This window comes from Triturus cristatus, chromosome 4_2 (genome assembly GCF_964204655.1).
Source record: "Triturus cristatus chromosome 4_2, aTriCri1.1, whole genome shotgun sequence".
NCBI lineage: Eukaryota > Metazoa > Chordata > Amphibia > Caudata > Salamandridae > Triturus > Triturus cristatus.
The window spans coordinates 413,070,197-413,094,825 of NC_140586.1; the positions used below are offsets into that span (position 1 = coordinate 413,070,197).

The window sequence follows — 24,629 nt, forward strand, 5'->3', positions numbered from 1 at the left end:
CATGTTTATTCTAGAGTCAATCTTTTGGAGAAAATTTAAGAATTCTCTCGTGGGTTGAAAACAACAACATAATCATTTATGTAAAATTTATAAAAATAATACTCTGTATTCTCTTTGCAGAAATCTCATTCCCCCATCCATGCCCGTTACCTAATTGACTAGTAACAGGTCTTGAAGAAGATGGCAAGTAAAGGAGAATAAGCCATCGAAACGCGCGTCGACCAGTGTGTATGACACACCCCAGCGCACAGCACAGCAACAGAGGGCTGAGCAGCTCACCCCTGTTTTTGGTCTTTCTGTGCATGTTGTCGGATTCTGGGGTGGGTAGGGTGTGTGCTATGTATGTCAGTGATATGAATGAGGAGTGTGGAGAGGTGTAAATGGTGTGGGGACTTTTTCTTTTTTGAAGCTATGCCAATAACTGTAGGCTGGTATAAAATAATATTCAATTGCATCCTATACCAACTTTGCATTCTAAAGGTACTATCATATAAAAAGCCTGCTATATTTTTTGGTACAATTTGGATAGCTTTGTATATATGAAAATAGTAATGAATGTTTATATGTTTTCTTGAAAATAAGAGATTAATTTTATCTGTACGTAAAATAATGAACAAAAGAAATTAAATAAAAAGATAAAAAACAATACATGTAATAGGTTGTTGTGTTCTTCTATTGTGAATCCACGATAATTAAAGCAATATAGGTCTTGAGGGATACTGTACAGTATAGTTCGTTGTTCTCTTTTCCCCCTGTTCCCTGACCTTAATAATTTTCATAGGGGGTTGCCTTTCTTTCAAACAATCTTGAAATTTTGCATAATACTAAAGAATCTAGTTTAGGAAACTTGAAAAACTAATTTTGCAGTGTGAATTTAGAAAATGATATACTTATATGAATATTGAGATAAATTATGATAGCAGGATACTTTCTAAGGTTAGCTATTTCCATGTAATAATGTCTAGTGAAAGTTCTACCAACTCCTTATATGAATGAATGAATGAATGAATGAATGTAAATTTATAACAGCGCGAATTGCTGCCCTGAGGCGTCCAAGTGCTAAAAGGAACCAGATGGTAGGGTGAGTGAGGTTGTAGACCGGTAGGGAAGGAGAACTGGGTTTATTGAGGAGAATTGAACAGGTGTGTTTTTAGTTGTTTACGGAAAGAGACGAGGTCAGGGTTGGATCTCAAATGAGAGGGGAGGGAGTTCCAGATCTTGGTGGCGTTGAAGGCAAACGTCCTTCCACCCGATCTTGTCCTTTTAATTCTAGGGACTGTTGCCATAAAAGCCTGGCTAGATCGTAGATCTCTCCCTGGACGATACTGGTTTACTAGACTACGAGTGATTAGGGGTCCCGAGTCCCAGAAGGCCTGGTGAGCAATACACATTGCCTTAAAGGTGACTCTCTTACGCACTGGGAGCCAATGCAGGCTGGTCAGTGTCGCTCTAACTGGCAGTCTGCGTGGGATCTGTAGCAGGATACGAGCAGCACAGTTTTGTACCAGCTGTAGCCTCTTTAGGGTGTACTCTGGAGCACCCAGGTAGAGGGCGTTGTTAGAGTCTAAGCGTGACTGTATCGGGCCCTGTACAGCAGTTTGCTTTGCCTCCATTGGGAGCAAAGGAAGGACTTTCTTCAGTGTCCTGAGCAATCCAAAACAGGTGGCTGAGAGCTTTGTGGCCTGGATGTTGAATGACAACCTTCTGTCCAGCCATACCCCTAGGCTTTTGATGTTATCCTTCGGGGCCGGGGGGGGGCCTAGACAGGTGGGCCATAGTGAGTTAAAAAAGGTGGGATCAGCCGGGCCCAGGAGCATAAGCTCAGTTTTGTCACCATTAAGCTTTAATGATGACAGAGTCATCCAGGCCTTTACCTCCTCCAAGCATTTTATTAGTCCACCTAGAAGTGGTTGCTGAGCATCCTGCGCTAATGAGACCACCAACTGGGTGTCGTCCGCATAGGATATGATCTTGACTCCATACGGACGAACTACCTCAGCCAGTGGCCTCATATAGATATTAAAAAGCGCGGGGCTTAAAGAGGAGCCCTGGGGGGACTCCACACTTCAGGGGCATGCTGGAAGACACCGTCTGTCCGTCAAACACTCGGAATGACCTGTTACTCAGAAAAGATTTTAACCAGAGCCAGGCCTTATCCACAATGCCGACATTCGAAAGACGGTTCAGTAGGGTGTTATGACTGACCGTGTCGAACGCTGCACTGAGATCAAGGAGGATCACTGCCACTGATCCTCCCTGGTCAAGAATTTTCCTGGACTCCTCGATGACCATGAGGAGAGCGGACTCTGTTCCGTGCTTAGGTCTGAACCCTGTCTGAGTGGTATCTAGCAGCTGGTTATCTTCAAGAAAGCTAACCAGCTGGAGATTGACATACTTCTCCACGATTTTACTCACCCAGGGGAGCAGGGAGATAGGACGATAATTGCCAAAGTCCAGTGGGTCCAGGTTTGGCTTCTTTATCAGTGCTCGGACCATCGCCCGTTTCCAGGCAGGAGGGACGGTGCCAGAAGTGATGGAGGCATTCAGGAGATTTTTGATGATAGGTAAAACAACCTGAGACGCTAACAACATTGCTTCTGGAGGTGCCGGGTCAGTTGGCGAGCCAGATTTTACTTTCCGAGCCATGGACTCTACAACCTCGAGATCCATGCAAGGAAAGTGATCAAGCGTAGGTGAAGAGCTTAGCACATCGGCTGTCCTCCTGGTTTTATCCTGAACTATCAGAGGAGTGGTAGTGCAGGGAAAAGAGGCGTATATTTTATTAACTTTGGCTGAAAAGAATTCCGCCAGGTCATTGCATTGGGAAGCAGATTTTTCCTCATATCTGCTGGGAGGGGGAGGCTTTGTAAGTTTTTGCAGAATTTGGAAGATTTCCCTGGGTTTAGATTTTGCAGCTCGGATCTGGTCAGTAAAGTAGACCGCTTGAGCAGCTTTTACTTCCTTTTTGTAGGCTTTTATTTCTTCTCGATATAGAGTTTTTTCCTCCATGGAGTAGTCTAGACGCCATTTCTTTTCAATTTTTCGGCATTGGCGCTTTTTGTCCCTGAGGGCCTCCGAGTACCAAGGTGCTGTTTTATGGAGGCGTTTTACCGTTAAGTTCTTAAGGGGAAGGATGGTATCGAGAGAATGCCGGATCCAGTTCTCATAGGCCTGGTTAGCCAGACATGGATCCTCATTATTAGAGGGAAGTACTTTCGTAAGTTCATTTTTCCATTCATCTACTGGTATCCGCGTCCAGGATCTAGCATGTCTTATCATCGGTGTTACCGGAATAGGTTTCTGGGTAAACCAAGTAAAGGGCACCAGAGAGTGGTCAGTCCATGGGAGGGGGAGCGGAGGCCCAACCACAAAATCCACACAGTTACTGAACACTGGATCTAAAAGGTGTCCTTTTACATGAGTCGATGTTTTTACTCGTTGGATAAGTTGAAGCGCGGCCAGGTCATCGACTAGTATAGTAGCCGTAGGATCCAGCGATGAATCAAAGTGAAAATTGAGATCGCCTAACACAGTGTAGTTAGAAGCTGCGCTAATGCGTGGCGCTACAATTGATGGTAGAAGATTATGAAATTGTTTAGAGGGACCAGGTGGGCGATATATCAGAGTGCCCGAAAAACAGTGGTTATATGAATATATTTTATTACATTAGATATTGATTTAGAATTCATTGCATTTAAAATGTGTAATACTAATTTAAAGGCTCTTTTGAAAATGCTTTTTCTCGAATGCTGACTTTCCCCTGACCTAATACAATGGCCCATTTACAACTAGTGACATTTTGCTTTATTTGTTCAGTACATGTGTAAGTTTCAACATTCCTAAATGTTTCAACGTTCACAGTGAATTATTCCCCTGGGAACAGGATTTCAGCTTCAACTATAGACTAACACTTTGTATTTCTTTTTACCAATGTTAGGCCTATGTGGACTTTCAAATCTCTTATTTCTCATGACTAGCATGGGAAAGCATTTAACTGTTGCCAGGGCCCTAGGTGACATTATGTGGATCTGAGATTATGACAGTCTTCTGATGGTGGTGTGATGCTACATCGCTGGAACCCAGTTAGGACTTTATAAAAGAAGAAACTCCAAAAGGAGGGGCATTGCAACGCTACTTGATTTTTGCTTCTTGACAACCGCTATTGAGATTTTTCTTACTTTGAGACTAGAACACTATGCTAATCAAAGGTTGATGATTTTCAAGAACCATCCTTTACTTTGGACTGCCATTGCGAATGCTACACTCTGTAGCTGATAGACTGAAACTCTCCTTTGCCAAACCATTTCATTTTCCTTTATTTCTTTATTCTATGTTAATTGACTCTTAACGTAATTGACTTTAAATCTGAACCAATTCCACTTCTTCGTAATATTTGAGCTGTTATACAAACAAACAATCCTTCTGCCTTTAATAGTAGTGGAACTCTGTAACTTTGTAAATCAATTTATATAATAATCATCCAGTTAAGCCTTGCCTAAATGTTTTGTGCTTTAATGCTAGCTGTGATATTCTTAACTCAAATTCTCAAAAAAGATTGCTTATTGCTATGAATTTTGAATCTTTACTACATTACCCAAAATTCATTTAATATCTATCTGAGTCTATTATTGAGTCTTGTTGGTTCTTCGATTTAAACTGTGCTATTTTACTGATGACTTACATGTGTTGTAATGAGAATCAGCAAACTCCGTCAGAACTTCAGGTATTACTTCTTTTGTTTTGTGTTGCTGTTGAAGAGCTTTTGGTCTGCTTAATTCTAGCCCCACTTAACTTCTTCAGGAGGGTGGGTCTTCTCAGTGTAATTCTTTATTTCTGCAGCATGGTCTTAAGAGTGGTGTACCTAAATCTGATCTCAAATTTGTGAGTTTGCTGTCAATTAATGGTCCTCATTGGTCAGGTAACGTGGTGTTCTGGCCAACTTAATTTCTACCTCTCGAATCAGCAGAGAAAGATTCTTCAGAGGATCATTGCCTCTGTGGCAAGTGAAAATGCTACAGAGTGTCTAATCGTAAAGGGCCCAGTACGGTTAGAGTAGTAAGAGTTAACGTAAAATAACATTTTACCACACTTGCGCTGCAACACTTGTGTGACATTTCAATGTTCGTGGTGTGCTTATGTGTGACATTTCAACATAGGTATGACATTTTGAGTGACACTAATGTGAGGGGAACAAGGCAATTATTGTCATGTGATGAGACTAATTATAGAACTGGCTTCCTTTTGTGCTTTGTAGTAGTCAAGTGGACATTAAAACAGTTGAAACACTCGAGATACTTATGCAAGGTGTAAAACAAACAATACTCTGAACCAGCAGAGTATCATTAGTTTGTGCGAGCTCACCATTTATCAGACAGGCACTATTTGCTGGAGTAAATGGAATGTTGCTAGAAATTAAAGTTGCATGTTCACATCCACCTATTGTGAATCTGTAACGACATGCGGATGTGTACACTCTGCACGGAACCCTCGGATGTATTGGGAACCTACAGGCCTGCAGATTCAATCAATCAATCAATCAATGCATTTATATAGCGCACTACTCACCCAGAGGGTCTCAAGGCGCTAGGGGAGGGGGGTCCGCTACTGCTCGAACAGCCAGGTCTTGAGCGGCTTCCTGAAGGTGAGGTGGTCCTGGGTCAGGCGGAGGTGGGTCGGGAGGGAGTTCCATGTCTTGGCGGGGAGGTAGGAGAAGGACCGTCCCCCTGTGGTGGCTCTTCGGATTCGGGGGACAGTGGCGAGGGCGTGGGCGGTCGATCGAAGCTGGCGTTTGGGAGCGTAGAAGTTGAGGCGGCTGTTGAGGTATCCTGGTCCTTGGTTGTGTAGGGCTTTGTGAGCGTGGGTGAGGAGACGGAAGGTGATTCTCTTGTTGACCGGGAGCCAGTGCAGGTCTCTCAGGTGTTCGGAGATGTGGCTGCGACGGGGGATGTCCAGGATGAGTCGTGCTGAGGCATTCTGGATCCGCTGTAGTCTCTTCTGGAGTTTGGCGGTGGTTCCTGGTGACCGTCTTCCTGGTCTCGGTGGGGATCCACCGGAAGATCGTTCGTAGCATGCGCAGGATGTTGAAGCACGAAAAGGAGACGGCGTTGACTTGTCTGGTCATGGAGAGGGAGGAGTCCAGGATGAAGCCTAGGTTGCGTGCGTGGTCTGTTGGTTTGGGTGCGCTGCCTAGGGCAGGGGGCCACCAGGAGTCGTCCCAGGCGGAGGGTGAGGATCCCAGGATGAGGACTTCCGTCTTGTCCGAGCTCAGGCGGCTGTTCTTCATCCATTCGGCTACCTCTTTCATCCCTTCGTGGAGGTTGGCTCTGGCGGTGGCGGGGTCGTTGGTGAGGGAGAGGATCAGCTGGGTGTCGTCGGCGTAGGAGATGATGTTGAGGTTGTGCTGGCGTGCGATGTCTGCGAGGGGGCTCATGTAGACGTTGAAGAGGGTTGGACTGAGCGAGGAGCCTTGAGGAACGCCGCAGATGACTTCGGTGGCTTCAGATCTGAACGGGGGGAGGTGAACTCTGTGTCCTTCCGGCGAGGAAGGAGATGATCCACTCCAGTGCCTTCTCCTGGATTCCGACGTTGCGGAGTCGCTGCACAAGTGTGCAGTGGCAGACAGTGTCGAAGGCCGCGGAGAGGTCTAGGAGGATGAGGGCTGCTGTTTCTCTGTTGTCAAGCAGGGCTCGGATGTCATCGGTGGCTACGATCAGGGCGGTCTCAGTGCTGTGGTTGGCCCGGAAGCCAGACTGTGAGAGGTCTAGGGATCCGTTCGTTTCGAGGAAGGCGGCCAGCTGCTTGTTGACGGTCTTCTCGATGACTTTTGCAGGGAACGGGAGCAGCGAGATGGGGCGGTAGTTCTGGAGGTCGGTGGGGTCGGCTGATGGCTTCTTTAGTAGAGCGTGGAGTTCGGCGTGCTTCCAGCTCTCCGGGAAGGTAGCGGTGTCGAAGGAGGTGTTGATCATGTCCCGCAGGTGGGGTGCGATGACAGCATCGGCCTTGTTGAAGACGTGGTGAGGGCACGGGTCAGTCGGAGATCCGGAGTGGATGGAGTTCATTGTGCGGACGGTGTCTTCGGTGCTGATCTGGGTCCAGGCGTGGAGGGTGGCGGTGGTTCGGTCGTGGCGTGCGTCGGTTGAGTGCTGAAGCTGTTGTGTATGTCCGCGATCTTGTTGTGGAAGTAGGAGGCGAGGGAGTTGCAGAGGTCTTGCGAAGGGGTGATGTCGTTGTTTCCGGCGTTGGGGTTGGAGAGCTCTTTAACGATGTTGAAGAGTTCCTTGCTGTTGTGTGCGTTGTTGTCCAGTCGTTCCTTGAATGCAGTTTTCTTGGTTGCGTGGATGAGTTGGTGGTGTTTTCGGGTGGCGAGCTTGAGGGCCGTCATGTTTTCCGGTGTTGGGTCTCTGCGCCAGGTTCTCTCGAGGGCTCGGCAGTTCTTCTTGGATCTCTTGAGTTCTTCGGTGAACCATGGGGCTTTCTTGCTGCCGGGTCTGCTGGGCGGGGTCCTCAGGGGGGCGAGGTCGTCAGCGCAGTCGCTGATCCACTTCGTGAGGTTGGTGGCCGCTTGGCTGGGGTTCGTTGCGCTGGTGGGTGGGTTCTTGCTCAGGGAGGTCGCGAGCTGGTCGGCTGTGATCTTGTTCCAGCTTCTGCGTGCAGCCTGTTGTTGGTGGTGGTGGTGGGTCGTGGTCCTTCTGAAGCTGAAGTGGACGCAGCTGTGGTCCGTCCAGTGGAGTCCGGTGGCGTGGCTGAAGGCGATGTCCTTGCTGGATGAGAAGACTGGGTCGAGTGTGTGTCCGGCGTAGTGGGTGGGGGTGGTCACCAGCTGCTTGAGACCGAGGTTAGCGAGGTTGTCCAGCAGGGTGGTGGTGTTGCGGTTGTTGTTGTTCTCCAGGTGGAAGTTGAGGTCCCCGAGGAGGATGTAGTCAGCGGAGAGAAGGGCGTGCGGGCTGATGAAGTCGGCGATGTGTTCGCTGAATTGTGTGCGTTGTCCCGGGGGTCTGTAGATGAGGGTGCCTCTGAGGGTGGTCTTGGGGTTGATGTGGACCTGGAAGTGAAGGTGTTCGGCGGTTGTCAGGGTGTCGTCGGCGTTGGTCGTGATGCGGAATAAACAGGTCCCGTTGGTGAAAAGAAGGGGCATATTTCTCTGGTTAGGAACTGTACATCCCTGCAGTTTTACAGCCCGACGGGGTGGGTGATTTAGCAGTAGACAATATAGAGTACTTGGCACATCACTGTAAGTATGAGCTATAAACAGCTGCAGACCTGACCTGGGAAACAAAATATTGAGGTGGAATGCTTGAATTAATCTCAGCCAATGGTAAATACTCTGGATTTGTGTTCTTCTTCAGAGAGGACATCGCCTTGCAGTTCTAGCTGTCTGCTAGCAGATAGATGTAGAGAGAAGATACCCAGTGACCATGAGTCAAATAGGGAGATTAGGAGGTCTCTTTAACCGAAATCAACTGGACTTTGAGAGGTCTGTGTGTAACGAGTTGAGAGATTGTTTATAGTGTGCAATTCCTCTCATTGGGTTGCAGCATACCCAACTAGGAGGAAAAACAGTCTCACTGTAGCTAAATTGCTGTTGTGTGAACTGAGACCCAGGTTTCAGCTCCCAGTTTCTTCGAAAACAGACCGAGGAACTAATTTTAATAATGAAGTCTTGAGAATGCGGTTTTTGGCTTAGCAGGTGGAATAGCGACTGCATTACAGTTACCGACCCAAGGCATCTGGCATTGTGGAACAAGTGAATGGGATGCTGAAGTGTGTGCTTCTACCTCCCTGATATAGCCAGATGCTTTGCCTTTGGTGCTGATGAGTCTCTGAAGTACTCCTGATCAATGAACAGGATCCTCCCCCCCCCCCCCCCCCCCCCGAGAGATTCTTATGGGAAAGGCCATAAGATTGCCTGCTAATGCGCTTGTGAATATCACAAATTGTAGGATTCTCAACCACTGTAAGGTTGGTGGTGAACTTGATCCACTCACCTATGAACTGGATGAGAAGGGAACTGTGCCAACTGAGCCTCCATGATTTGTGCTTACACTGCAACAGCAATTGATTTCCTGGATTGATAACCATCATTGTAACAAACTGTATGTATGAACTTAACCTCCATTAAGGTCTGTTGAACTGAATGTTGATTCATTTTGCATTTATTGAATTATGACAATTCCCTAGGGCCAAGGCTGCAGTAGAAGAGTAGGGTTGTCATTTCAGAAGAAGGTGGAGTAGAGCTAGGGATGACTTAAAGACTTCTGTATATATAAAATTCTCATCTTGTAATATCAAAATACGTTTTGCATTTTGACCGCAGAAACTTTGCAGAATTTATAAAACAGCTTGCTGCTAATCTACTCAAAGGGTCGGACTGTAGAAAAATTATAGGTATGCTTACCAAAGACCAGCGTAGGTTATCTGTAGCTGGAGTTTTAGTAGTAGTGGTTATACTCATTGCTACTTTATTAATAGGGTAAAGTTTGCCTCCTGATAATAGCCCTGTTCGGTCCATACCTAAGGCTACACCTTGTTGAAGAAGAATATAGTTTTGCTTCAGGAGGAGACTTTTATACTAACGTCTTTTCTAGATTACTGTATGAGTACATATGCACAATGTAGGTGAAGGACTGCTATGTATGCACCCATTTATCCCAAGTTGAAATTGGACTCGCAACATAAAGGGAAGTTGTGCATTTATAAATTAGCTTGTGTGGAACAAAATAGATATATGGGGAAAAGAGCGTGTGAATATAAATTTGATCCTTTACGTGGCCCTGCTCCGAATTCTTACCAGAAAAGATAAAGTGATCAAGTGAATACTAGAGTTTATTTTCTGTGTGGACAGGATGCTTCTTTTAAATTGCCCCAATATTGGTTGGGTACTTGCTACCTTGCCCTTGTGTTTCTAAAAATCTATCATGCAAAGAATCTGGACAAACCTGAAAAGGGATCATTTAGTAAACATAAACATAGCGGTAGTAGTGCCTCAAGGATAGTAGGTGACATGGTACCTACTACTACCATAACTCCTACATGGTAGTAGGAGTTATGGTACCTTCAGTAGGTGTTGTTCTAAATGATTTGAAGATCCTAACGCTTTCCATAATAGTGGATAAACTTGCCACTAGTACAGCTGGGGCATTGTTGGCTGTAGACACAGAGCTATTAGGTCTATAATGTCAAAATCGTTTTGCATTAAACATTTTGATGGTAAAAAGGGCAGAGTCTGTAAGATGTTGAAGGTACAACAATGTTGTATTTTTATCCTTGATAAGAGTAAGACGATAAGAGGATTTATGAAGAATACCACTGGGTTGAAGGTTGATTTGAAGGAATTAGAAGCAACTAGTACTTGGGAAGCAGTTGGAATGTAATTTGCTGCTGTAGATTGTTGGTTTAGTATTTTTTAAGCGCTATATTGAGGCCTATTTTATCACTAGCATTTGTTGGATTAGTATATTTGCTTGGTTTATGTGACTTGAATATATGAAATCAAAGAAAATGGTGATTGACAGAAAGGGAGGTAAGAGGAAAAGGGATGAAGGAGTTGGCAAAGTCAAGGCATAAATTGTTGAAGAAAACAAGATTTTAAAGTGATCGCAGAAGGTTCCTTTAATTTGTATGAGGACTATTCTAGCCTTCATAAGGGGGATTGGAGCAGCATAAGCTAATGTATGACCCACTGACCTATATGCTTCGCATGTGTTTAACTGTATTAATCTGTGTGCATTTTATTGATGCATTGCAATAAGTGGCTGTATATTCCTTTACTGAGAGCTAGTCATATTTTGCTGAATTAAGTAATGCATGTTTTTTCTTTAAAATTGCATTCGATATAATCAATTATGGTAACTGTATTAATTGAGAACTTATTTCGATCTAGTGTTGGCCTAACTTGTAACCAGGCCTCAGGGCACATTTACATTTATTAACATGTTTTGCCTGAGTCTTGTTTTCCTTTCTTTGCAGGGGTCTTATCTATGTCCTTGTTAGCTCAAAATAAGTTGCCTGTATTAGACTAGCAAAGTACTGATATTTTAATTAACTTTTGGCCTTGAATATGGAGACTGATATTGTGGGAGATACCATCTTGTACCAGGCAGGCCAGACTGATGTTACATCCAAGGTTGTACAGAACACGGATTCTTTGATGGAAGCTGGGAAAATAAGGAGTCTACCTGCACCACAAGAACACTGACCATTGATTGGTTTGTTCTATGGAAGACAAGGAGAAGTCTCTGGAAACTTATTTCATGCTTTAATTGTGTGCTCTTTAGAATAGTACATCAGACCTTATCCTGACTTTGATGAGAGAAGGCCTCTTCTCGCCTCTGCAGATGTCTCCTGCCCAGGACATTAAGCTTCTTAAACCTGGTTCATCTGATGCCGATACCTTCCTCATAGAATTTCCCCTTACAACATTGGATACTTTATTTAGACTAGGAAAGTTCCTTTATGGAATCCGCTTGGGTCATATTTTGTTTGCTGTATGTTATTCTGTTTTGCATATTCTTTCTGATAATATACAAGTTCAGAATGCATGAACATTTAAATATGTATGTTTTTGCCAAATTCATATGTCAATTTTGCTGACTGATTTAACGTGTATCGTGAACTAAATTTGTTGATAAACCCTTAAGCTTTGGACACCGTCATCCCTGTTGTTTTTGTCGAACCACATTGGTTTCACTATGTTCCAATGTATTTCTGATGTTAGCTCCTTTCTTAAACTTCAAGTTGACAATCAAAAGGTCCATACCACCAGTGGGGTATTTTGTTTGATGACTTTACCAAGAGACTGAAAAACAAGAAACCCTGATCGATCACGAACAATGAGTAAACTGTTACCAGTCTCTAGCATGCTGTAGGTATGGACAGGCCAACAGTTTTGAGCAAATCCTCATCTTGGGTCCAGTGCTTAATTTGTGTTACACAAAAAAAAAAATTGCCGGTACCCGAAGCTCTGCTTAGAAGCTGGCAAAATAGGACGTCAGCATGCTGAATACCAAAGCTGGCATACTTTAATCCACTACAGGACTCTCCCTGTACTCTGTTCTCGCACCTGCAGGTTCCTGCTTTCTGCATGTAACAGTTATGCAATCTTTTTCTTCCTCCGTCTTTTTGATCTGTGTTTTCTCCCCTCTCCTGCACTCTACAAATATCTGATATGGGAAAAATAAGTGCAGGTCCCCCTCCCCCCCTCCCCCCCACCCCCCCCCCCACCCCACCCTCCAACTGGCTCAAATTAAACAGTACACATTTTACATTTGCCTTTAAGTCTACATCATTTCAAGAGCAAAAAAATTATTATCTGCTTTATAGCCAACAATAACCACGACAACTAAACATTTGCCAACATCATAAAATGTCTGACTGTGCTGACAATAGTAGATAAAACAGACAAATTACAGTTTAAATAATATTCCAAACAATGTTTGATAAAACAGCAATATATCTAATCGACAAATTGGATTTTCTATTACCTACGAAACTATTTTGCAGCCACACATAACCGATGACATTCTTTTATTAAATATTTCAAAGTATTTATTTTGCCAACAGTAATTCTGTTTAAGAGCCTAGTCATTCAGGCTTCTTATTCTATCTTGTGTGCGGACAGCCTAATCAACCCTGATTGGTCAGCACGGCTGCAGGATTAGTGCATGTGCAGTGTGCTGGAGGAGTGCTTGGCACCGCACGTTTAAATTTAATTAGGTTTGTATCCCCAGATAAAACAAACGTTTATACCATGACTTGGCATCCGATTAAAGGTATAGCCAACTGGCAGAATTTGATTAACAGTTATTCCCATAAAAACAGAGGACATACATCCTGCAAATAGGTTAAAAAGAAACACAATCACCAAAAGTAAAACCATAAAATATAGCATTCTTCTTATATCATTCAGAATTAACAGTGCAGATAAATGTAATTTGCATTTTTTTTAAACGCATTTTGCATATAAGCAAGTCTTTCTGGTGCTAACTGAAGCAATCGTTGGCAATCCCAATAGGTCGGACTAATAATGGAATTATCTTTTGTGTCCCTGATGGGTTCAGACACTCAATACATCATCATACATTGTCATTCATCTTTGCACTCATGACTTCATTCATCCACCGATTCGTTCTTGTATTCAGCCTCGAACACAAATGCTATAAAAATTAAAAACAAACTCAACAATATATACATGCTAAATTAAAACAATGTAGGTAGCTTATATATCTACTATATGCCCATAGGCAGCAATCCTGTCCTCTCGAAACCATAGAAATGTAACTCCCTTTTGCTCAATGTGAAGTTGTCAAAAGATTGCTCAAACCTGTCTTTTTCTATTGAATTATTTTGTATTTTATGCGAGAATAACCTCATGAAACCCAATACAATCTTTTTTTTTTTCTTTTTCTTTTTTTTTTTTTTACACATTCACTTTCAGTGCTGTTCTATTATTAGAAGCCTATATTACATTCAGGCGTGATTGCAGTCCTTTCAAGAGCACCATTACTTTATCAGCTGGATACACTATAGGTGTAATCTTTATAGTGAGTGACTGAGTTACTCCTGCGGCAGCAAATCTGCCTGGCACATGTTGCCATATGGATTACTGGGTATTCTCTGATTACCACCCTTTTTGGTGTACAGACCCACAACATCATGATGTCCCTGAGGCTAAGATGCTTAAGGCTCATTATAATCTGCATGTCTGTTTCTCACATACCCTCACCCATCACACCACTAGGTGCTGCGCTCCATAACCACACCGCAGTCCCATGACATGAAAAAACTTCCCATACAGGAAGCAAAATGACCTTCCCGACCACACACCCTATACGTTGTAGCTTGCTTTCTGTGTGGCTGAGCACTTCAGTGCTCTACGCAGGGGGTAGTAAGCGCTGTACAAATGCTGCAGTAAAGTACAACAATGTGCACTGGACCAGAGAAATCCCAACTTCTGCAGGGATGATGCAGAAGTCCCAGGGGCTGGGGTGCCTCTGCTGCATGGATGGTGATGTTCTGCACACTCCCATCATCTAAACTAATGATCATCTCTCATACAGGGAGAGCAAAACGTGTAGGATTACTTAAAATCATTACAAATAGAGTATAAACCCTACACAGCATCTTTGGTGTTAGTCATGGATCTCTTTACAAAATAACAATTAGTATCAAGATCTTCACATACTTAACTAAGACAAATTACAAATGTTCTAAATTTTGAATTTGGCTAGAAGACAAGGGAGTGGGACTCAGCGAGCAATCACTCATTAACAGAAGAATCCAGCCAATGGATGACCGGGAAGGTTCAGAATTATCCCTTCCCACCAGCTGACCATCACATTCATTAGGCAGGTGGTTATACATGTGACATTTGACCATCTTTGCAATTACTTAAGAGTCATTACACTTACACTTTTCGACTAATCTCCTACAGTCCCAGCAATGCCCGATCTATGCTTGTAATTTCTTTTATTGGTTTTACTCTTTCCATTGTACATGCCTTACCAGTGAACACTTCCTTATGAGTTATGGGGAAAGACAGTGCAAATAACATCATTTTGACTAGAGCTTCAGCATGCACAAGCTTTACATTAACAGTCCATGGTGAGTACTTATCACAGGTCGTACAGACTTTTTAGCCTTAATAATGAAGGGCAGGAAAAGGGAGGAGGAGGCGGGTACAAGAGAATGTCCTCTCTCATGCGGTCATTGCCATAACTCATGAAAATTTTGACATGTAAACCTAGCTGATGCGCAGGGTAAGTGGTGACTACCCACATCTCCGAGACTCAGTTTCCTTGACAACCCAAATAGGACGCCATGTAGGACTACTGCAATCTAATTACAGATTGGCACAGTGTCATAACAAAACTTGAGGACTCCTCCCGTAAAAGTACATGAAGAGGGCTCCAACGCTCCAGACCCAGTCACAAGTTCTCAGGCTAGGGGCCCGCAGCATGTGCACAGTGCCCCTGGAGTTCACACCATGGTGGCTGCGGGGGCTAATGTTATGCCACTGGATTGGCATATCGACACCACTGTAAGAATATGGAAGGACTACTGAGGAAATTTGATTACGGCTCCATCTTGCGTATTGACACCATTGCGATGTTGCCCTCACTCAGGCACCGACAACCTTCGTAGCGTTTCTTTCATACTCTGTACTGTAACATGTTAAACAACCTTTTCCTGTCTCTCTGAGCAAAGTACATTCTGAGACCCGGCTCGAAGCAACTAATTCCCGTGATAACCATCTATTGACCCTTGGTGATCCTTCTCTGCCTCTCCAATTGTTTTACGAATCACCACCTGCAACACGCAAACACGTCCTGTTGTAAATTAATTTAAACTTAGGAATGCTCATGCCACCTGGCCTATAGGGTCAGGTAGAGAACACGACCCTAGGGAAGGAATTTCTATTACCTATTATCCTGTATCTTGTACAAAGAATGTGTGCTAGTGGATGATTTGTTCGTTTTTATTGCACATCGAGGGGGTTGTTGCTTTAGAGGATTCAAGCGCTATAAAAGACTGTGAGCCACGGACTGAAGTGGCAGTCTCCTGCGAACCTACCACTGATGTACTTCTAGGACAACTGTACCTAGCTGCAGCTAATAAATTGAAGTTCCTATGCCAACAGAGTTTTCCGTGTCTCTGTACATTTAGAAGGCGAACTCAGAAGATTTCAGGGGTACCCTGCGCCGCCAGGCCTAATTCAGCCTGGTTCTTCAAATGGTGCCCTCTGTGAGGCGGCTTCAGAGGTCGTGGGTCCAGCCCGAGGATCGTGAGGAGCCCCGCAAGGAAATTCCGGAGGACGCGCACCACGTGATCGACCCCTGCATGTCGTAAGTGGACCAAAGGTTTTTACAGTGTGGCTTCTCCCTTCCAACGGCTGCGAAGACCTGCTGCCCTGACTGCCGCCACGCTTTGGCTCCCTTGGTGATTGGTATTGCGAGACATTAGACGGACCTCTGTTGGCGTAAGAAAACATCTGGTTAAGTTAAGTATAGTGGCCACTCCTTTCTCTTTGTTTTGTCTTTGTTCGACTTTTGCAAAAGCCGAAACCGAGGGGTGAGTGCAGTTTTTGTACTATAAAGTGACTAATTAAACCCTTGAAGTTTGTAAAGAAACTAGTGCGATAGCGATGCCTGGTTTCAGTAAGTTTGGAAGATGGTTTTGTTGTTGTTGCGATAGGGATTCCCGACTGGAGGACTCTTGTCCAATTCCTCCGGCCGGGACTCCCACTTATGAAGTATATTCTAAACATGGTATTGGCCCCATAGCCTTTAATGAGGCGTGGGTTCGCTATATTAGGAAAGATGGTGTTTTACGGTGGCCGCAGAATGGCAGTTTTGAGCTCAATATCTTAGATAATTTGGAGGACACTTCGTTTAAACGAAAAGCCCGGCCGGCTATGTTCGACTCTTTTCGCTTATGGCGTAAGGAGGCCAAACAGAAAGAAATAAAACAAGCTAAAAGAGATAGGAGGGATATGTCTATTTTGCAAGCTGCGCAACAGTTTAAAAATAATGAGACCGATCATCCGATTGAGGTTTCAGATAGGCAACATCGTATGGCGGTAGATAAATGTTATCCAGTGTTGCCAACTACCCCTACAGAGAAAAATGTGGACCCTGAGAAGGATCCTTTAATGTCCCATCTGTTGAGATTACCTCCGCCCTATGCGCAGGGGGCTAATGTACCTTTTGCACTACCGCCTGCTCCGGGAGCGAATGCACCTTTATTATTAGCACCTGCTCCACCTGTTCCACCTGTCGCTCCTCAATCGGTTCCTGCACCCCCATCACAGCCTCTTCCGGTATTACCAAGCTATCCCTTACCTTCGTCTCCCTTTGTACCTATTACTCCCTCTTCTGCCCCGCCTAATATTCTGTCTCCTGTCCTAATGACGAATTCTCCCTCCGCTCGGAGGCGAATGGTTGATACCGTTTCTGGCCTTTTGTCCCCTCTCTTTGGACACTTCAAATGACCCCTGTTCCTCCTCGTAGACAAACTCGTAGTCAGCTCCCAGGTCCAGATGAACGGGAAGTGCTAGATCTCCTTGCCCAAAGGTGGATCACGAATGGCCCCCAGTATAGTGTGCAAGACATTATGGTCACCTTTCAACAGTGGGAGGCACCAACGCAGAGATATGTTTTTGATACTATGTGTAACATTTTAGGTCAAGAGTGGGAGGATATGGGATTGGGACCAGCCCCTCAGGGCCTGCTAGATGTTCAGGCCGAGTTTGATAAAGGGCTGATTGTGGGCGCAGAGGTCGAGGATGCGGTAAGGACGCTTGTCACATTTAGAATGATGTTTGCTTGCCGGTCTTTGCCAAAACGCGATTCCTCTGTTAGACGAAAATTAAAACACTATCCTATGAGAGAGGTTCCCCCAGTGTGGAGAGAGGAGGTTGCAGCTCAGGGTGGTAATCCTCTTATACCTGCTCACTTTCAACGTGTGTGGGTACACGTTCCTTGGAAACGATCTGAGGTATTGGCCCTTAAACAGTCCTTACCGGACCCCCGTAAAAATCCTGCTGGGTACTACAAAGAGTTGTCCCAATCTGTTGATGCATGTATTATGAATTTGGCCGATATAGACATGCTAATGGGTAATGTGGTCCCACAACTATTATGGGCTAGGATTCGAAAGGAGGACCATCCCAGGGAATTGGGGGGCGATTGGGCTGCCATACTTACCGCGGACAGACTCCAAGTGGGTGGTGCCAAACCCGAGGCTTTAATTACAGAACTCCCAGCTAGGATCATTGCCTTACTGAAAACTATGATGCCCCCCTCTGCGAGTTAATTGGGATAAGTTAGCAGCTTGTAAGCAGAAAGCGGATGAAAACGTCTCTGATTTCTTCACTCGTTTTGAGGAGACGTTAATCGAACATAGTGGTCAGGATAGGAGCACGGAAGGTGGCCAACGACTGTTTGTAGACAAATTTGTGTCAAATTTGGTTCCGGAAATATCTAATAACTTGAAGAATTCCGAAAGTGCGTGGGCGGTCTCCTCTTCGGCCCAGATATTGGCTACTGCTCAGTATTATGAAAATAGGGATAAAGAGGAAAGAGAGAAACTTGATAAAAAGCCTAAAGAGCTGAAAACAAAAGTTCTTTTGCAACAAGCTTATCCTCCTCGCCCTGCCCAACGTGAATATCAGCCGCCTCCACAATTTCAGAGACAGTTGCAGAGGCCTGGGCCTTTTGTTCCCCGACCCCCACTGGGCCAGAATCAATGCGCCTACTGTAAAGAAGGCCATTTAAAGTATAATTGCCCGGTTTTGTTACAGCGCACGAGCGGCATTCCCGGGTCACGAGGCCGGGGTGGTTATCAGTCAGCACCCAGGGGTAGAGGACGGGGTACGCCGCCTAATAACCAACGTTCCATGCCCCCTGGAAACTCCACAAATTATTTTGATCAGCAAAATGTTCAGTCTACCAACTATTACAATGATGATTATTATACCGAGGATGAGAGCCAGAATTCCCAATGTAGCTAGGACAGCCATGGACAAAGTAAGGCAGTAGTATCAGTTCCAGATGACCAAAGCGGGCCTTATGTTGATGTGGTAGCACTATTCCTATTAGACACTGGTGCGACGAAGAGCTCTATGATTCACTCTAAACTCCCTGGGGCACCTTTGTCTGGCTGTACGAATGTTTCGGTAGGTTTTTCTGGCGCCCCAGTTCAAAACCCAGTTTCACACCCTTTGCCCATTTCAATAGGTCCTTACAAATTGGAGGCCCGCTCCTTTTAACAACTAGTTGTGGTGAAAATTTGTTGGGCTTGGATTTATTGAAGAGATTGTACGCGACATTACACTGTTCCCCTTCTGTAAGAAATTGACCTCACCGATGTACTGGTCTAAAGACCAGCTTCCCCCTGAATTACAATCTCTTCCCGCCACCCTCTGGGCCACCGGCCCCAATGATGTGGGCCTCCTGCGGATCCCGCCCTACATTGTAACCCTCAAGCCTAATATTAAATTTCCTCGCATTCCACAGTATAAAATTTCCAGTGACGGCGAAAAAGCTCTTTTGACTATAGTTCATGATTTGGTACAAAATGGTGTGGTTGAAGAGACTAGGGGAAATGTATACAATAGCCCTGTTTTGCCTGTTTTTTAAATGAACCGACCCCTCTCAGCCACCTGTCTATCGTTTTGTGATTGATCTCAGAGAGGTGAACAAGATTGTAGTACCTCAATTCCCTGTTGTCCCGGATATTAATGCCCTGTTGACAATGATACCTGCCTCAGCTTCCTGGTTTTCTGTCATTGACCTCAAAAATGCTTTCTTCAGCATTCCCATTGCTGAGGAAAGTAGGGATATTTTTGGGCTTCTCCTTAGCAGGCCGAAGCTTCCGGTTCAAGCGGGCTCCTCAAGGTTATTGCGAGAGCCCCTCCATTTATAGTCAAGCATTAAAATCAGAGCTCGATACTTTGTCTTTACCACCAGGGGCCACTCTCATTCAATATGTGGCTGACCTGTTGGTTGCAGCAGATTCGGAGGACACTTGTAAAAAGGCTACCATTTCACTGTTACGCCACTTATCTGACCACCACCACAAGGTTTCAACATCAAAATTGCAATATTGCTGCCAAGAGGTTACCTACCTAGGTCATCTCTTGTCAAAGGAGGGACGGCGATGGACCCCAGAACGTATCCAAGCAATTGCCCAAATGCCTATTCCATGTACGCAAAAAGAGGTGCGTGCCTTTTTAGGTATTACCTCTTATTGTAGACAATGGATCCCCAATTTTTCCCTTCTGGCGAAACCCTTGTTGGCACTTAGTCTTAAAGATACACCGCACCCTCTCCCATGGACCGCGGAATGTCAGAAAAGTTTCACTGATTTACGTACTGCCTTGTGCTCTGCTCCTGTGTTAGGAACTCCTGATTACAGTAAGCCTTTCACACTCTATGTTCATGAGAAAGAAGGTTGCGCATTTTCAGTTTTAACGCAACGATTTGGGGACAAGCAACGTCCCTGTGCCTATTTTTCGGCCACGTTAGATCCAGTGGTCAAGGTATTACCTAGCTGTTTGAGGGCTACAGCAGCAGCGGCAGTTTCCATTCGCCAGTCTGCTGGATTGGTATTAGATAATGCCCTTATTGTCATGGTGCCGCATGCAGTAGACACCCTCCTAAATAGAACAAAGACTCAACACCTCACGAGTGCCCGCCTTTCGGGGCACGAATTGACGCTCTTGGCTAGCCACATACACATTAAGCGATGTAATGCCCTGAACCCGGCAACATTGCTGCCAATTCCAGTAGAAAATGGTACTCAGAAGCAGCACGATTGCTTCCTCCGCACGGAGGAAGAGACAAGAGGCAGAGTTGATTTAAAGGATACTCCACTCCCGGACCCGGATGGGATCCTATGGGTGGACGGTTCTTGTTTTAAGCTTCCCAATGGTGAAACGACCTCAGCCTATGCAGTCACTACCTTGTACACTGTTGTGGAAACAGCGCGTATTATACATAATTCAGCCCAGGCAGCTGAATTGATAGCACTGACTAGAGCTTGTGTGTTGGCTGAAGGAAAAAGGGTGAATGTGTATACTGATAGTTAGTATGCGTTTGGAGTGGCCCATAGTTTTGGCTGCCTGTGGAAGGAAAGAGGGTTTCTCACATCCCATGCCACTAAGATACAGCATGGCCAATTGGTAAATGACCTTCTTGAATCACTCACCTTGCCCACTCAGATAGCGATTGTGAAGTGTAGTGCACATAAGAAGATCACTGATGATGTAGGTCAAGGAAATGCTTTCGCAGACCAGATAGCGAAAGAGACAGGTAGAGACATTACAAGCCGCATGTATGTTGCGGGCTCTGCTAGATGGGTTGCACAAGGAGGGATGTGTGAGAATACTGTGGACAGTGTGAAAATGATCCAGGCAGAGGCCACAGAGAAAGAATTGAGTACGTGGAAAGAGAGTATAGGAAGGTTGGATGTGACAGGGTGCTGGACAGACTTGTCGGAACATCAACGCTGGTTGTTACCAGATGCTTATGTACTCCCAGTAGTTACCATGGCACATGGTCCAGCCCACATTAGCGATAAAGGTATATGCAAACTTCTGGCTCCGGTATGGCAGAATGTGGGGATCCCTAAATGTGCAGACAATCTGGTTAAGCATTGTATTATATGCTTGATGCATAACCCGGGGAAGGGAACACCAACACCGGCAGGCCACTTTGCTCCCCCAATGTACCCTTTTGAGGTTTTGCAAATAGATTACATTCACATGGAACGATGTAACAATCTGAAGTATGTTCTTGTTGTGGTATGTGCCTTCTCCCGATGGATAGAGGCCTATCCCCTGAAAGATAATACTGCTCTATCCACAGCAAAAGTCCTTTTGAAGGAGTTTCTGCCGAGATTTGGGTTACCCAGAATTATTTGGAGTGACAACGGAAGTGAATTTGTGGGGCAGATCATGCAGAAAGTATGTACAGGCCTTGGCATTAAACAAAAGTTCCACGCAGCAAACCATCCTCAGTCAGCAGGTTTGGTGGAATGCTATAATGGCACTCTTAAGCTTAAACTCGCGAAAATTCAAGCCAGCACGGGCCTTGCTTGGCCTGATGCCTTGCCCTTGGCTCTCTTATCCACCAGAACAACCACCCATTCCCGTATGGGGCTTAGTCCTTATCAGGTTGTGTTTGGACGCCCTGCAAATGTTTGGGGAGTCCCAAGGCCAAAGAAATACTCAGAGATAGAGCATCCATTGTTAATTGACTATTTGCATGATCTCACCACTAAGTTACGTGTCCTTCACCAACAGGTACAAGATACTTTGCCTCAGGCTTCAACGGATCCTGGTCATACCATACGGCCCGGAGATTGGGTCTGCATTAAAAACTTCCAGTGGTCGAAGAACTTGGAACCTCGCTGGAGAGAACCTCGTCAAGTACTTCTAGCGTCGCGTACTGCAGTGAAGGTGGCCGGCAAAAAGAACTGGGTACATGGGGTACATTGCAAGAAAGTGCCACTACCTTTGCCTTATGATCAGTGGGTTCGCAACCCAATTAGCGACTCTGAAAGCGAAAGAATACCAAGATTTGGACTGTTTAGCGATGCACACCTAGACTTTGCCAGATCAGAGAAAGACGACGACGAGGTCCTCCAAACAGCTATACCACCGGCATTGAAATTAGACACTACTAAACCACATCTCCTCTTCCACGAACAAACTTGTACCTGGTTCCCAGAGGTACGATTTGAGGCCCAGACTGAACAAAAATACCTCAATAGTGCCTCATTGACTTTGTCTTTATCCCGATTTCCACATGTTGCAGGGCCGTGATCGTAGTCTCAGAATTGTGACCCAAGGTGTGGCTCTAGGCCTGTGGGACTTGTAGGAAAATAAAAAGAACTACAGACAATCACAGCTGAGTGAAGCAACCTCCCGTCACGGGCAACATTTAGAGATGGAAATGACTGTTCAAAAGGGAATGGACAAAATACAAACAATGAGCACGAAGCATTGCAAATTATTGCATAATCGTTTTGTAGTGGTTTTAATAATATTGATTTTAATGTGTATTATATTGTCTTGCATAGGATGGGGACTACATGTAATTTTTATGCAGCCTATTCCCAAAGTTACCGTTGAAATGCATACACATGTCGCTCTACCACCTCATGTTGAGTCAAGAAGGAGTGAATTCCGTAAGAACACATTTGTTTCTATGCTACACCAACATCAACTGGCTACTAATGCGACGAACTGTTGGGTTTGTGGTCTTCTGCCAAGTTCGGTGAATACTGGAATACCATACATTACCCTTCCTTTTTCATTTAATGGTTCTTGTAGTGCATGGTGGGAATTGAGTGCCAGTTGGGTATTTTCTGGAGATGGTGATACCCGAGATGTAAGGAGCTTGGGAGTACATCTATACCATTTATGTTGGCGGGACAGAAAAAGGATATATGGGACGAATAGTGAGAAGTCAGAATATGCTGATCGGACAAGCACCATTCTGTATTAGGAAAGGAGGGTTAGAATATAAAGGTACAAGCAAATGCCAACATATTGTGACCTTGAATGGGACAGATTGGCCTCGCATGGTTCCCTCACGCAATACATACTTCGTGTGTGGAAATAAGGATTACACTTCTCTACCTGTTAATTGGAGAGGCACTTGTTATATCGCTTGGTTGTTGCCCCCTACATATATAGCAGATGCCAAGCATCATTTACAGAAAAGAAGGGTGGCGTCAGACCAGGATACGTCAGGACAAGAAGTCGGGGATGTCTTGAAAGGACTTCTTCCATTCTGGGGTCCAATAGCCAACAGTAGAGACATAAGACAACTAATTCGAGTTGTAGAAGCCACTGTCAATGAAACAGCTGGAGCTTTGAGTAATCTCACTGCAGAACTCATTGCGGACCGCCTTGTCACGCTTCAGAACAGGATGGTATTAGATATTATGCTTGCTGACCGTGGGGGCGTATACAAATTGATCAGATCTAGCTGTTGCATTTATATTCCAGACACCGCCCCTACAGTATACCAAGCCATCTCTAAACTACATAAGATCGCTGAGTCAGTTCACCAGGATGAAGGGAATTGGTCTCTGATGGGATGGTTTGGGGGACTACTGTCTACATGGGGATGGACGATTCTTACCTTTGTCGGAGCGACTTTGGCTATTCTCTTCTCATGTTGCCTTTGCCTGCAATGTGGTCCCGCTATATGCGGGCTCTGCGCCACCCTGTGTGTTCCAAATCCTGTATCCCAGAAAGCAGAGAACACGAAGATAATGCTGCAACAACAGCTTGTAGATTTCATGGCTATTGAAGTCGATTCTGATTAACAACAGCCTCTGTGTTTTTGCCTGAGTAATGGCAAAAGGAGGGTCTGAGGAAATTTGATTACGGCTCCATCTTGCGTATTGACACCATTGCGATGTTGCCCTCACTCAGGCACCGACAACCTTCGTAGCGTTTCTTTCATACTCTGTACTGTAACATGTTAAACAACCTTTTCCTGTCTCTCTGAGCAAAGTACATTCTGAGACCCGGCTCGAAGCAACTAATTCCCGTGATAACCATCTATTGACCCTTGGTGATCCTTCTCTGCCTCTCCAATTGTTTTACGAATCACCACCTGCAACACGCAAACACGTCCTGTTGTAAATTAATTTAACTTAGGAATGCTCATGCCACCTGGCCTATAGGGTCAGGTAGAGAACACGCCCCTAGGGAAGGAATTTCTATTACCTATTATCCTGTATCTTGTACAAAGAAGGTTTGCTAGTGGATGATTTGTTCGGTTTTTTTGCACATTGAGGGGGTTGTTGCTTTAGGGGATTCAACGCTATAAAAGACTGAGCCACGGATTGAAGTGGCAGTCTCCTGAGAACCTACCACTGATGTACTTCTAGGACAACTGTACCTAGCTGCAGCTAATAAATTGAAGTTCCTATGCCAACAGAGTGTTCCGTGTCTCTGTACATTTAGAAGGCGAACTCAGAAGATTTCAGGCGTACCCTACGCCGCCAGGCCTAATTAAGCCTGGTTCTTCACTACACCTCCCACGTCACCTTTCCTTTGACCAATATGTAAAAGTCAAACAGATTTTGACGTTGTGCACCTGGACAAAGACATA

General features: G+C 44.9%; 1 protein-coding gene across 6 annotated transcripts in view; it reads right to left on the reverse strand.

The window, feature by feature from the left end:
* FRRS1 (ferric chelate reductase 1) overlaps positions 1-24,629 on the reverse strand; it is a 216,090-nt gene that overhangs the window by 172,730 nt on the left and 18,731 nt on the right. The gene's annotated exons all lie outside the window — the stretch shown is intronic.